Source organism: Arvicola amphibius, chromosome 14 (assembly GCF_903992535.2).
Source record: "Arvicola amphibius chromosome 14, mArvAmp1.2, whole genome shotgun sequence".
NCBI lineage: Eukaryota > Metazoa > Chordata > Mammalia > Rodentia > Cricetidae > Arvicola > Arvicola amphibius.
In genome coordinates this window covers 58,583,801-58,598,276 of record NC_052060.1, presented here as the reverse complement: position 1 = coordinate 58,598,276, position 14,476 = coordinate 58,583,801, and positions in this window count along the sequence as shown.

Here is a 14,476-nt window from a genome sequence, read left to right as displayed (position 1 = left end):
ATTAAACAGGTCCAACAGACCCATGGAGACAGTGTTGGAAGAAGTCCAAGGCAGAGCACAAGTGTTAGGCTCCTACAACCTCGTGTGTGTGTGTGTGTGTGTGTGTGTGTGTGTACGATCACATGTGCACATGTGCCAGGCTCTTGGAAATTTGTTTTTCTCTGATGTCTTTACTAAACACATCTTCAATTCTGAGCAGAGTAAGGGCTCAGTGAAAGCTCTGAATCTAAACCCTTCTGGTCCAGTCTGCCTGGGGCCATAGGGTCTCTCTGTTCTCTTTGGACTTGGACCTGGCAGTACTTACAAAATGAATCTCAAAGTGAGTGGTCACTGGGATAACTCAGGATGATTGTAAAAATACAGACTGTCTGTAGTGGCACACACCTCTAATCTCAGCATTCAGGAGGCAGAGGCAGGTGGGCCTCTGTGAGTTCCAGGCCAGTCTGGTCTACAAGAGCTAGTTCTAGGACAGCCTCCAAAGCTACAGAGAAACCCTGTCTCAAAAAAAAAAAAAGAAAGAAAGAAAGAAAGAAAGAAAAAGAAAAGAAAAGAAAAAAATACAAATTGTCCAGAAATCAGAGAAGATCTCAAGAGCCACAAAACCAACTGAAGTTATGGGTGGAATTATTGCAGTTCACTTGGAGAGCTGTGAGGAGAAGCCTGGGATCCCTGAGCTGTGTCCGTGCTCTCTACTGTTCTGTTCTACTTCCTAACGTGTAAGTCTGGGCAGTGATGAGGCCACACACTGCTCTAGCCCTCAGTTAGAATTCTGTTATAGGAGATTTTCACAGTAATCACAGAAGAGGAAATCACTTCATTTGGCCAGCAGCTTCAAGAATTTCTCCAAAAGTGGTATTTGAACTGCCTCTTAAATGATAATAATCAGATGGAAATCAAAAGGCTGGATATTACACACAGAAAGGCCATACTATGGCAGCTACCAGGGTACAAAAGAGCAGGACATGGAGAGAAATATGAAGGGACTGGAAAAACCACATGGAATCAAGGTGTCAAGGTCCTTTTCTGTTATCCATAAACGTTAGATGGGGCTGGAACTGGAAGCTGGAGAGGTGATCAGTGGTTAATAGCACTTGTTATAGGAGTTGAGTTCAGCCCAAACACCCACATGGTGGCTCACAACCATCATAACCCAGTTCCATGAAATCAGGGGCCTTCCTGTAACTTCTTCAGGGACATGGAATATATGCAAGGAAACACACATATAAGATAAAATAAGTATATATAAAAAACAAATAAGTAAATAAGGCTGGGGGATAACTCTGTAAAGCACTTGCCTCACACCCATGAGGACGAGTTTGGCACCTCTCAGCACCCCAAGTTAAAGGCTGGGTATGGCAGCGCACACCTGGAATCTCAGTCAGTCCTGGGGAGACACAGCCATGGATATCTGCAGGACTTGATAGCAGCCAGTCCAGCCAAGCCTAAGCTCCAGGTTCAGTGAGAGACCCCGCCTCAAACACTAAGGTTGAGAAGGACAAAGGAAGTCATTTGACATTGACCCCTAGCCCCCATCTGCATCTGCACACACATACATGTGTACCAGCATTTGCATGTGCACATGTGGACACGTGAACACGTACACACACACAATTAGACAAATGTTGTAGAATATTATTTTAACTAGGCAAAGAAGTGTTACATTGGTTTATGCTGCATTTGTTTACGATGTAAGGATGGGTGTGTTTAATTGTGTGCAGATATATTGCATTTATTTCACCTTGCCTGCCTAAGGCACCTAAAAAGGAGATGATTGGCCGGTAGCTGGGTGGGAGGAAGGATAGGCAGGGCTAGCAGGCAGAGAGAATAAATAGGAGAAGAAATCTAGGCCCAAAAAGAATGGGAGGGATGAGAGAAAAAGGAGGAGGAGAGGCGAGGGAGACACCCGGCACCGGAAGCCAGGCAGCCACTGGACAGGAGAGGCAGTGAAAGTAAGATACACAAAAAGAAAAGGCAAAGGGGAGATAAAGAGAAGCAAGCTGGTTTAAGTTAAAAAGAGCTAGCTAGACAAGAGCTAAGCTGAGCCTGAGCGTTCAGAATTAATAAGGCTCTGTGTCATGATTTGGGAGCTGGGTTGGTGGTTTGAAAGAAAAGCCTAATACAGACAACCGTGAATTTTCATTCCCGACAGCTACACAGGACGTCTGTAAGAAGCAAGGCTCAGTATCTGTGGTCACGGCTAGGCTCATGCCTGGTGTGCATGGTGCCTGGGCCCCATGCATGCTAGGCAATCATTCTTCCAGAGTTGTGTCCCCAACCCCTCCACAAATATTTAACAGGCAACCTAGAGATGAAAGAGTGAAGGAAAGAGACCTAGGAACACTGTAACAGACAGCACGGAGAACAGGAAAAGAATATGACGTGAAAGCCGGTGAAACAGTCAATTTTAAAAGGAGGGGCTAGTCAGCAGTGTTGAGCATCCTGATGAATGAAACGAAAAGGCTCATCAATCAGGTTCTTTATCATCTCAATAGCTTGTCTATTTCTTAGATTGATGATGCTCTTCTATAGATAAGAGCCATAGACACTTTGGACTGGTAGAACAAATTACCGTAGATGAGGTAGCTTAAACAGCAAACATTAATTTTTCACAGTTCTGAAGAATAGAAAACCAAGATGATTAGGGCACCAGCATGACTGAATTCCATTGCAAGGAGACTGGACCCCTTTCTCTCCCACAAACTTAAAGTAAAAGCCACCGTTTAAGAAATCAGAAATTATAATACATCATGAGAATAGCAATACATCATGAGAATAGACTCATTTGAAAAGTCAAAAAGAGGCATAGCAGGGAAGCACAAGGCAGCTGAAGGGACCTTGCAACCATGTTGGTCACAGAACAAGATCTCCGTGTGCTGGATGTGTTCTGCTTTGTCTCTCTGGACAAAAGTGAATGCACTCCTCTCAAATCATTTTCCATTTGATGATGTCAGTAGACTTATCAAAACCAGAAATGACGTGAGCAGGCAGAGAATTAAATCTGGTTTAATAAAGGTTTCTTTTTGCCACACCCAGTGAGAGGTGCAGTGGACGGAGGGATAAGAGAGGCTCCCGGAAGCAGCGCTGCCTAGATCTGAATGCTGCACTGCTGGCCATCGACAAAAGACGTCACTGCTCCGGACATGAGGTTCCTCATCTGTAACAGGCATGGTGGTTTGAAGAAGAAATGCCCCCCCCCCCGTAGGTTCACGTATTTGAGCTCTTGGTTCCAAGCTGGTGGCTCTGTTTGGGAAGATTATGCAAACTTTGGGATGTGGAGCCTTCGTGGATAAAGTACGTCACTGGGAGTGGGCTTGAGAGCTCTCTCCTCACTCTACTTCCGGTTCACTCCGCTTTCTGTGTAGCTGAGATGTGATCTGTCAGCTTCCTCCTCCTGTTGCCTTGCCTCTCCTGCCACTACAGATGCTTCCTCTGGAACTGAAAGTCAATATTAACTCCTGCTTTGGTAAGTCACGTTTGCCCATGGTGTTTATTGCAGCAACAAAAATGATTACTAGAATATGGGGTAGTAAGAGCACTCTGCAGAGCTGTGGCTAAGGTCACTAGGCCTACTGGGCCGCACAAGCATGAAGACTTGGCGTGAGCCCAGCACACACGTGAGAGCGCAGCATTGCACCACACACCTGGAATCCCTCTGTGGAAATGAAACTGAAGCCAGTCTAGCCAAATTAGTGAGCTCCGGTTTCAGTGAGACCTTGTCTCGTAAAGTAAGGTGGAGATAGAGGAAGACACTGACATCAGCCCCTCACCACCATACACCTGTGCACACATGCCCACACATGCATGTGGACACACAAATTCAAACACGGACGCACATACAAACCAAAGTACACCCAATGTACGCGCATAATCATTGAGAACAGTGTCTGTCAGACAGAGTTCAATGAATATTTATAATAATTATCACTCATAAAACTACTGAGATCCAGCTGTATGCCATTTTAAAATGACAATAGCTATTAGATCCCAGTTATCCAACGCCATTGCCATCCTCTTGTCAATGGATGCAGCTGGAGAACTCGTAGGAACCCCATGCCTATTTCTTAGTGACAAAATGGGGACATTTCAGACTCTCACAGAAGTGACCCACCCAGAAATCCATATCGACACTTGCTTGCTCATCAGTGACAACTCCAACACTGTAAAGTTTGCTAATACTCCAAATCTCCAAGATTCAAATGAGAAGCTTTGGCTTTTGAAACACGAAATTGGTACACAGGCTGCATGAATAGATGAAATAGGTCCAAATAGGTGTAATAGGCTGTTGCTTGTTACTCTTGTTACTTTTATCTTTACTATTAGAACAGTTTTGTAACAGATGGATTTCACAGGACTGCAAGACATGCCTGCTGTCGAATCTGATAAGAAGGCATTGTAGCAGCCAGTCTGCTTTCCAAGAAGAGGTATCACGGGGACACCTAGAGAAGTTAAACAGAACCAGGGATGGTGGCATGTGACTGCAGTCCCAACTGCTGGGGAGGCAGAGGCTCTCGAGTCCAGCTGCTCTGAGCTGTGGTGCACTGTGCAGCTGAGCCTGTGTGCTGGATTCTGCGTCAGTGTGGTGGCCTCCTAGGAGAAGAGAAGGCAGGTGACGGGGAGACATGGCATCAATACAACGACCTTTTCTCAGGAGTTTCATATCAGATATTCTGCACATCAGTTATTTACATTATGGTTCATAACAGCAGTAAAATTACAGTTATGAAGTAGCAACAAAATAATTTACAGTTAGGGATCACCGCAACGTGAGGAACTGTATTAAAGGGTTGCAGCATTAGGAAGGTTGAGAATCAGTAACTTAGAAGAAAGTCTCTGTTAAGTAGAGAGTACCTGGCTCTTTCAGGCTTGTGTTCTTGGGAAATGCTATATAGCCTGATAGTTGCTTATATAGTTAGAACAAGAAGAATTGAAGACTGGTTTTATAACAATTTACCACCACACACAGAAAATGCTTAGAGTTTCTCAGATTTAAAATGCTAACAGAAGAAGATAACCATGTGAGTAAATGTTAGTGGAATTACACCTTGAGGGTGAATATTGGTCAATGAGTTTCAAAATTATCAAACTCTAGTTGCTCAATTAGGGTAGTTAGTGTCTATGTGATGTAGGAGTGTTTCTATCTATCTGCTGTTTCATTGGTTAATTAATAAAGAAACTGCTTGGCCTGATAGGTCAGAACATAGGTGGGTGGAGTAGACAGAACAGAATGCTGGGAAGAAGGCAGTGAGGCAGACATTTCAGACAGTCACCATGACTCTCCTCTCCGAGATGGATGCAGGCTAGAATCTTCCCGGTAAGACACCACCTCATGGTGCTACACAGATTACTAAATATGGGTTAAAGCAAGATATGAGAATTAGCCAGTAAGAGGCTGGAGCTAATGGGCCAAGCAGTGTTTAAATGAATACAATTTGTGTGTTGTTATTTCCGGGGCTAAGCTAGCTATGCGGGAGCTGGGCAGGATGAAAAGCAGGCCTGCCCGCAGCTCCTTCTACATCTATGGAAAGTCAGGGCCAACTAAAATTTTTGTTTTGGTTTTGTTCTGTTATTTTGTTTTGTTTCTGTCTTGAAACACAGTCTTGCTCCCATTTTGCCTCGAACTTGCAAAATTCTTGGGGACTGGGGAGTTGGCTCAATCAGCAAGTCTTTGCCATACAACTATATATGAAGACCTAAGTTGGGATCCATGACACCCACATAAAAAGTGAGTGCACTGGCTTGTGTCTGTAATTCCAGAGCTGGGTTAGGGCAAGAGGAGGAAGAACCCTAGAACTCACTGGCCAGCCAGTGTAGCTGAATCGGTGTGGTAGTTTGAATGCATTTGGGCCCATCCACTCATAGAGTGGCACTGTTAGGAGGTGTGGCTTTGTAATATTGGATATGGCCTTGTTAGAGTAATGTGTCCCTGTGGAGGTGGGCTTTGAGGTTCCCTATACGCTACCGCCCAGTGTTTCAGTCACCTTTCTGTTGCCTACAAAATGTAGGACTCTCAGCTACTACTCCAACACCATGCCTGCCTGCACATTGATGTCGTACCATGATGGTAATGGACCAAACCTCTGAGGCAGTAAGCTGCCGCCTCAATTAAATGTTTCCTTTATAAGAGTGTGTGGTGTAGAATGGAGCAGCGGGGCTGTGTCCCGCCACCGGCTAGCTTTACCCAAAATAATTACACGGAAACTGTATTCTTTTAAAACACTGCCGGGCCCATTAGTTTCAGCCTCTTACTCACATCTGGATTAACCCATATTTAGTAATCCATGTAGCACCACGAGGTGGATCGCTTACCAGGAGAGATCTTAACCTGCATCCATGTCAGAGAGGAGAAGCATGGCGACTCACTATGGCGACTGCCTGAAGTGTCTGTCCCACTGCCTTCTACCCAGCATTCTGTTCTGTTTACTCCACCTACCTAATTTTCTGTCTCTTAAAGGGCCAAGGCAGTTTCTTTATTAATAATGAAAGTAACACATAGACACTCCTCCATCAGTGTAGTTATGGTGTCTCCTCACAGCAATGCTATTTTGTAATTATAATCCAAGAAACAGCCACAAAGTACAGACAAAGCTCTAAAGACCTCAGGGGCCATCTAAACACTAGAAATGGACAACATTTGGCACCTTAGCCCACAGGCTTTAACCATCAAGACTGTCATTTTCTGGCTGGGTTATAATTTTTCTTGCAAAAATGTTCATTCTCTAAATGTTGCATTGAAAATGTTCTCCTGTCTTAGCTTCCCCCACAGCAGGATGCAGCCAGTGTCCTCTGGTAACAAAGTAACACAGCTGCGTTGCTTAAAGAAATCCTTTCTTCTTTTTGAAGGAGCCTCCCAGAGTCCCAGCTGTCCTCAAACTTGCTGTGTAGCTGAGGATGACTTTGACCCTTTTGTGTGCATCTGTACGTGCACAGCCATGTCTGGAGGCCAGAGGTCAGTATCTGCACTTTTGACAACTTTGTCTACTTTTTCTTTCAAGACAGGATAGCTCCTGAAACCAGAGCTTACTGATTGTCCTGTGAGCTCCAACGATTCTGCCACCACTAGGATCCTATCTCAGGCCCTCCTGTTGGAGGGAGAGATAGAGAGAGAGTAGGCAGAGTCAAAGAGACTCCATGTAGCTGTGGAAGGAGAAGGATGCGCCAGAACCTTACCTGTAGGCCACAAAAAAATCATTTTCCTTTTATAAAATTTATAATAAAAGTCTGTGGTTTAAAGCTCAAGACAGAGTGTGTGTGTGTGTGTGTGTGTGTGTGTGTGTGTGTGAGAGAGAGAGAGAGAGAGTGAGAGAGAGACAGAGACAGAGACAGAGAGACAGAGAGACAGAGAGACAGAGGTAGAAGAACCGGCCCTGCAGCTGATAGCCGTCAGCTTGCATCAGAACCCTGTGTTTATATATTCTCTTTTCCTTCCAGACACCTCAGATTCAAGATCCACTTCTCTGCCAAGGTTGGTCACCAGTAACTGGTGCCCAATGTGGTGGGGCTCAAATCATATTGGGTAAGTACTCCTTCACTTCATGGTCTGGTAAGGACCCTACTCAAAAAATTCCGTGGTCCTCTTCGTCAAAGAATAAGACAAAAAAAAAAAAGAGTAGGAAGCTAAATCATCTAAAACTCATATGTATAAAACAAGTTCTTAAAAGACCAGTAACACTTGGGATAAATAATGAGGCAAAATGGGAGCCTATTCCTTACAAACTCATTAAAACACTAAAATATGGGTGTGCCAAGTATGGACCAACTTCTCCATATGCTCCTTCCTTGATTAAGTCAGTGGGAACTGTCTGTTCCCTACTGACCGCTCCGTCCTTGCTAGACCGTGCTTGCCAGGGGGACAGTTTTTACTCTGGAGAAATTCCTGCTCTTTTGTCTACAGAAGATATTAAACCAAAAAGTTTGAGGACAAGGGGTTCCCCATGTATACAGGAACAGGAAAATGGGCTCCAATGGACCAGCAGCTTAAAATACCCATGGCAGCTTTAAAGGAAATGGCTACAGCTGTTCGTGTTTGGAGACTTTTGCCCTCCAGTGACGCTCGCCCTACTCCATGGTCCTCGATAAAACAAGGACCCAATAGCCGCATGCTGGTTTTGTGGCTTGACTAATTGATGTTGAAAGATCTGTTTCTTACCCCAATGCCATGGAGATAATTTTAAAAACAACTGGCCTTTGAAAACACAAACAGGACTTGCCAGACTCTGTTAAAAGCTAGACAAAAATATCTCTCTGGATGACTTCATTGTCTTTGCTCTGACTTTTCACCTTCAATGGCTCAGGGCATGGCCTTTGTGGCCGCCCTCAATGTGGGAATCCCCGCTTAATTAAAACAAAAAGGGGAGGAAATGCTTTAAGGAAATTATGGGTAGGGATTTTGGTTTATTATACTGCCCTAGACATCCATGCAGTTTGATTGGCTCTTGAATGCCTCTGACAACTTTGCTTTCGCTTTTGGAGCTTATTCCGGGCAGATCTCGCATCATCTCCCTGCTCATCCATCGTTGCAGGTTTTGAATTTGCAAGCTATTATTTTTCCTTCGGTGTATTCTGCTACGCCGTTGGAAAATGCTGTTACACTCTCTCTGATGGGTCCTCGAGTGGAAAGGCACTTCTTTTTTCTGCGGCCGCCTCACAGACTTTTCAAACAAATTTTTCTTCTGCTCAGAAAGTGGAGACTTATGCCGTGATTCAAGCCTTCCGGTTTTATACTCAACTTTTTTTTAACCTTTATACTGACTCACATTATGTTTTCAGGTTATTTCCTGCTATCGAAACTACAATTATCAACCATGACAAAACTTCTATGAATGATCTTTTACTTCAATTACAGGAGTTAGTCCAAAGCAGACTGGCTTCGTATTTTATTGGTCATTTCCAGGCTAACACACAACTGCCTGGATCCTTGGTGGAGGGTCACCATGCTGCAGATCTATTGACCCATGTTGTGGTTTTAGGTCCCGTTTCTGAAACTCGGGCCTCACATGCACTTCATCATGAGAATCCTCAGGCATTACACCACCAATTTAAATTAACTCCAGAGGCAGCATGTCAGATTGTTAAAAACTGTTCCCATTGTCCTGCTACCATTTCTTTGCCCCAAATGGGTGTGAACCCCAGAGGTTTGCAGCCAGGGATACTGTGATAATGGATGTTACTCATATTCCACCCTTTGGTAAACTCTCTTTTGTCCATGTCTTTGTAGATACGCTCTCTGGCTTACTTTTTGCAAACGCCCACTCTGGTGAAGCTTTTGAAGACGTGTTTCAACAACCGTTTGCAGCTTTTGCTTTTATGGGAATGCCAAAACTTAAAACAGATATTGGTCCCGCCTACACGTCAAAATCCTTTGCACAGTTCTGTGTTCGGTCTTCCGTTAAACATGGTACTGGAATTCCTTACAATCCTCAGGGACAAGCTATAATAGAGCGCTCAAATCAGTTACTAAAAACCCAAATACAGAAATTAACAGCAGGGGGTTTGACTTATGCCTCACCTCATCGTTTCCTATCACATTCCTTATTTGTTTTAAATTCTCTAAAAGAAGCAATGAGGGGCTGTCCGCAATGCAGCGTCATTGGAACCCGCAGGTTCAGCCTTTCCTTTGGTACTGGAAGGATATCCTCTTCTCACAGTGAAAAGGGCCAGATAGTTTGCTTTCCTCTGGGAGAGAGTTTGCTTGTGTTTTCCCAGAGGTTGCCGAGTCACCAATCTGGATTCCGGACCCTCTCACCAGACCCTGCACTGATAGCAAAGCAAAGGAGAAAGTCCTGTCCAAACCGCAGGGCCAGTTCGCCAGCAGCGACAAACGTCTCTTCCTGATTCCGTGGAAAGTCCTGCTCCAGCCTCAGCCTGTGTGGCAGCTCCCTTCTCCATTCTGTCTTCTGGTACTTCAGGAGACTTGCTTCTTGGAGCTGACGTTAACAAGGTCTTTCATGTTCATTGTGTTAACTGTGTTCTTTCTCTCTTACAATCTCTTCTAAGAAAACTTATGTCATCTTGTGACAACCTCCTCATCTGCTTTTGCCTGTAGCTATTAATGGTACTTGCATTTCTAATCTTGGGATAGAGCCTATGTACCAAGTCTCTCTGGCTCTTAAGCGGGTTAAGTGTTTGTAGCTGCTCTTATTTTGGGTATCACTGCACTCATAGTAATAGCATTATCAGCTACATCATTAGTTAAAGAGGTACATACTGCCTGTCATATTGATCAATTATTCAAAAATGTCAGTGTTGCTTTAATGATCCAGAAGCAAATAGACAGACGGCTGGAGGATAGACTCAGTGCTCTTGAAGAGGCTATACTTTTTATTAAAACAAATACACTAGTAGAGCTGCTATAGCCAGAATAATCTGTAACATTGCCAAATGCATATGGAGACACCATAGAAGCGGTCCTCGGGGCACGTAGGTGTCTTCTTCTCCTTGGCCCTCAAGTAGCACGCTCCTTTAGCTGCCACTGGGTTGCCTGGAGGAAATTGCTTTCTGCATCTCAGGAACCACACGTGGAGGGGGCTATGCTTTGCCATCTCCAGCAAACCTCCCAGGTGATGGGATAATAGGCATGAGCTACAACAGCCAAAAGAGTTGTGAATTGGACTCGGGGCCTCCAGGATACCAAGATAAACACTCTGCTGACTGCACTGCACCCTCTTTATTTCCAATTCCTACAGTCTTTGTTACTTTTTCTTATTATATTACATGGCCTGGAATTTCCCAAATCCAAACAGAATTAACAGTGGGTATCTTTACCTTGCTTCAAACTCAATAGCGATACTTCTGTCTCAATGTTGTTTCAGATTTGCTGTCTTGGGCTTTCAGTCTGGGTAGGGAGACGCACTTGTCTCCCTAGCTGCTAAGAGTCCAGCCCTAGCTCTCATGAGACACGGGTGTGCGGTCTACGTTCCATGGAGGAATATTAAACTACTAGCTCTCATGAGACACGGGTGTGCGGTCTACGTTCCATGGAGGAATATTAAACTACCTTTAATCTGATAACGTAGACATGGCTCCATCCAAGGACTTGGGCGCATGCGGTCACTTCTACATCACTGTAGGAAACACGAGTAAGTCGTGGGAATTTTACTTGCTGAATTTAATTGGCAAGTCTATTCTTTTTGGAGGGGAGGGGGATGGAAACAGGGTTTCATGTAGCCCAAACTAGCCTCACATCTGCTATGCACTGAGGATGACCTTGAATGTCTGATACTTTAAACTCTAGAGTGATGGAAGTATAAGTGCCTGTCTCCCCTGGGTCTTCAGCTATCTCAGCTCTGTCTAAGATTTAATCCTTTCTCTCCAGTTCTAGGTGTGTCCTGGCTTTGACCCCCTGAGGGTCCCTTCCATATGAAGTATGATGTGGGAGTCCCCTCTGTGTGCTGTGAATATCACTGGTTAATAAAGAAGCTGCTTTGGCCTGCGACAGAGAAGAATATAGCTAGGCAGGGAAAACTAAACTGAATGCTGGGAGAAAGAAGGTGGAGTCAGCAAAAAGCCATGTAGCTGCTACAGGAGCCAGATGCCTGTGAAACCTTGCCGGTAGGCCACGACCTCGTGGTGATGCACAAATTAATAGAGATGGGTTAATTTAAGATATAAGAACTAGCTAGAAATATGCATAAGCTAATAGGCCAGGTGTTTTAATTAATACAGTTTCTGTGTGCTTATTTCGGGTCTGGGAGGCTGGGAACAAACAGGCAGCCTCTGCCAACAGCAGTATTTGCTAAGCAAAGTATGTCTGAGCTACCCCTGTGGATGCTCTTTTTATTTCTCCTTCAGTTCCCAGAACCCAAGGAACCCCATTCCGACCCTGTTGTGTTTGTTTCTGGCTTCAGAGATTCAGTGCACAGTGAAGTCTGGTTTTTCACCTGACTCCTTCACCCATTGTGGTCCAAACCAAACTCTGAATCCATACTTCAATCTTTCTCGGAGAAACTGAAGAGTTCAAATTTCTGTACCTGTAAATGTTTTTAAAAAGAGAGTCAAAGCCGGGTGGTGGTGGCGCGCGCCTTTAATCCCAGCACTCGGGAGGCAGAGGCAGGTGGATCTCTGAGTTCGAGGCCAGCCTGGTCTACAAGAGCTAGCTCCAGGACAGGCTCTAGAAACTACAGGGAAACCCTGTCTCGAAAAACCAAAAAAAAAAAAAAAAAAAGAGAGTCAAAGCAGGTTCTCTTTTTGGTGGGTAGTTCGTACTCACAATCCTAGCAGCCAGGAGGCAGAGGGTGCAGAGCCAGTGTTTCAAAGCCAGCCATGGCTTCATAGCATCCCGTCTCAATAAAAACAAAACAGAAACAAAGGAGCAAAAACCAATGCTTGGTGTCAAGGTCCAGCTAAAAAGACAAGTATATTCCTCACACCTAAGAGGAGGGTATCGCTTTGTTTCCTAGGGGGTCAAACTAAGGACCTTGTGCATGTTAAATAAAAGGAAAAAATTGTCAGTAAGCATTAGTTCCAGCTAAATCTAGTGCTCAAGACACAGGGAACAGTTTTGAAGTGTGACCTTTGCTATACCGACAGCAGATCATACGGCTGGGTTTTCATTGCCAAGGTCAACAGAGGTATCATTACAGAGACTGGAGGTGCAGTCTATTCTGTGCTCTCTCCTCTCTTTCCTTTAAGCATTAGTGAGACTTAAACCTAATTCTGCATTCATGCGAGGCAAGCGCTCTACCGGTGAGCTATGTTCTCGGGCTCTCTTGTAATTTTTATCTTTGGCACACAGGTCTTGTCAAGTGGCCCGGGCTTGCCTTAACCTTGTTTAACAAAGGCCTTGAACTGTGCAACCTCTTACCTCATACCCCTGATTAGCTGGGATTGTTGGCCTTTGAACCAACCCATGCCTCCGGAGTGCTAGGACTATGGGCTTGAGGCCCACCTGGAATGCTCATATTCATAAGTGCCCTACCACTGTGCTTATCGTCTCCTTATCAGTTTCTGCAGACACACATACTTTGCATTTAGTTGGGTATAAATATTACACTTGCTAGGGACATAGCTCTGTGGTTACTGTGCTCTCTCGCTCTCTCTCTCCAAGCTCATCTGCTCTGAGTCTCTGAACAAACAAAATTTGCCCAAAGCCCAGCTCTGCATTCTTGGAGGCTACTGCAGCTTCCTCCCCTGATGCTGCCCACGGTCCCCCCTAAACGCTTGGCTTCTGACACATCATCATAAACGTGTCACCTATAAATCCTCCCGGCCTTACACGACTTCCCTGACATTGATCTCTGAGATCAGTGAATCGGCCCGGGAGTTGCTTTGCTCAATGGTTGTTATACATTTTAAATTTGACTGCTCTGGCTTACTGCATTGGCAGAGAAACCTATTATCTTAGGGCAGGGAACCTGTTTGTTACTTCTGACTAGCCAAGGGGAAAGCAACTCTTTGCCACAGAATGAACTAGCATGTCACCACTTTTGTCGAATCGCTAAACGTATCATCGGGGGACAAAAGTGACATTCAATGCTTCCTAATGTCAAGCCACATGAATGGCACAGGAAGCGTTCAGTCCTCTAGTAGCTTGCAATGCGAAGAGCATACAAGGTCCAGAGACGCAAAATGAATACACAACATGGGGCATGTTTCAAAACATCTGTCTGGGGACGGAGCCCACATTCCAGCGCAGTAGCAATTTTAAGAAGTTGAATGGAAGCAGAACAGAGAAAGTCCTAGATCAGCATACTTTAAAAGTGCCTTGGTGGAAGCGCTATGGGCTTCAGACGCTGACAGCATTCTTAGCCTCTTGACTGATGGGAGGTATGTGTGTGTCCGTACATTCTACAGGATTTACCTTAGGGTCACAAGGCTGTTAGATCACACATGCAGGTGGGCAATAAATGGCTCTACTAAAGGGTCAACAAATGCCCAGATAATGTTGACTCTGGACCTGGAACATTCTAATCTCTCCACAATGGGAGGTCTAAACAGTTAATCAGACCTGCAGACCATTCTGTGGAAGGCCTTCTTTTCTGGAATGTTCTCTTACAACTATTAGAAGACTATTTTTCAGAAAAAAACTATTATTGTTATTGTTGTGGTTGTTATTATTATTATTATTGAAAGATTAATCTTATAATTCTGAGCATTTATCTCACAATGGAATCCACATACCGTTCCCAGGCTTTGGTGTGTGTGAGAACGCTACAGGCAAGGCAGAGAGGATTTGAGAATTTAAATTTTCGGAAGCACGGGCATTCCTTCGCTCTGGTCCAGCCTTGGAAGCCACCTTATACATAGAAATCACAAAGTACAAGGGTTCGTCTGAATCTGATTCGCTGAGTAAAGGTCACAGCTGACCGCAGTAAACGTCCGCCGGTGCCCTCTGGCCTGGATTCGGGTCCAACCCTCGGGTACTCCTGCAGAGAGGACGCGACCGCTGGGAGCTCGGGTGACAGGAGGCAGACAGACAGCAGCTCAGGCTGGGACCAGGCCGCGGGAAGGGCGCAGGCGCGCCAAACCTCAAGGCCCCGCC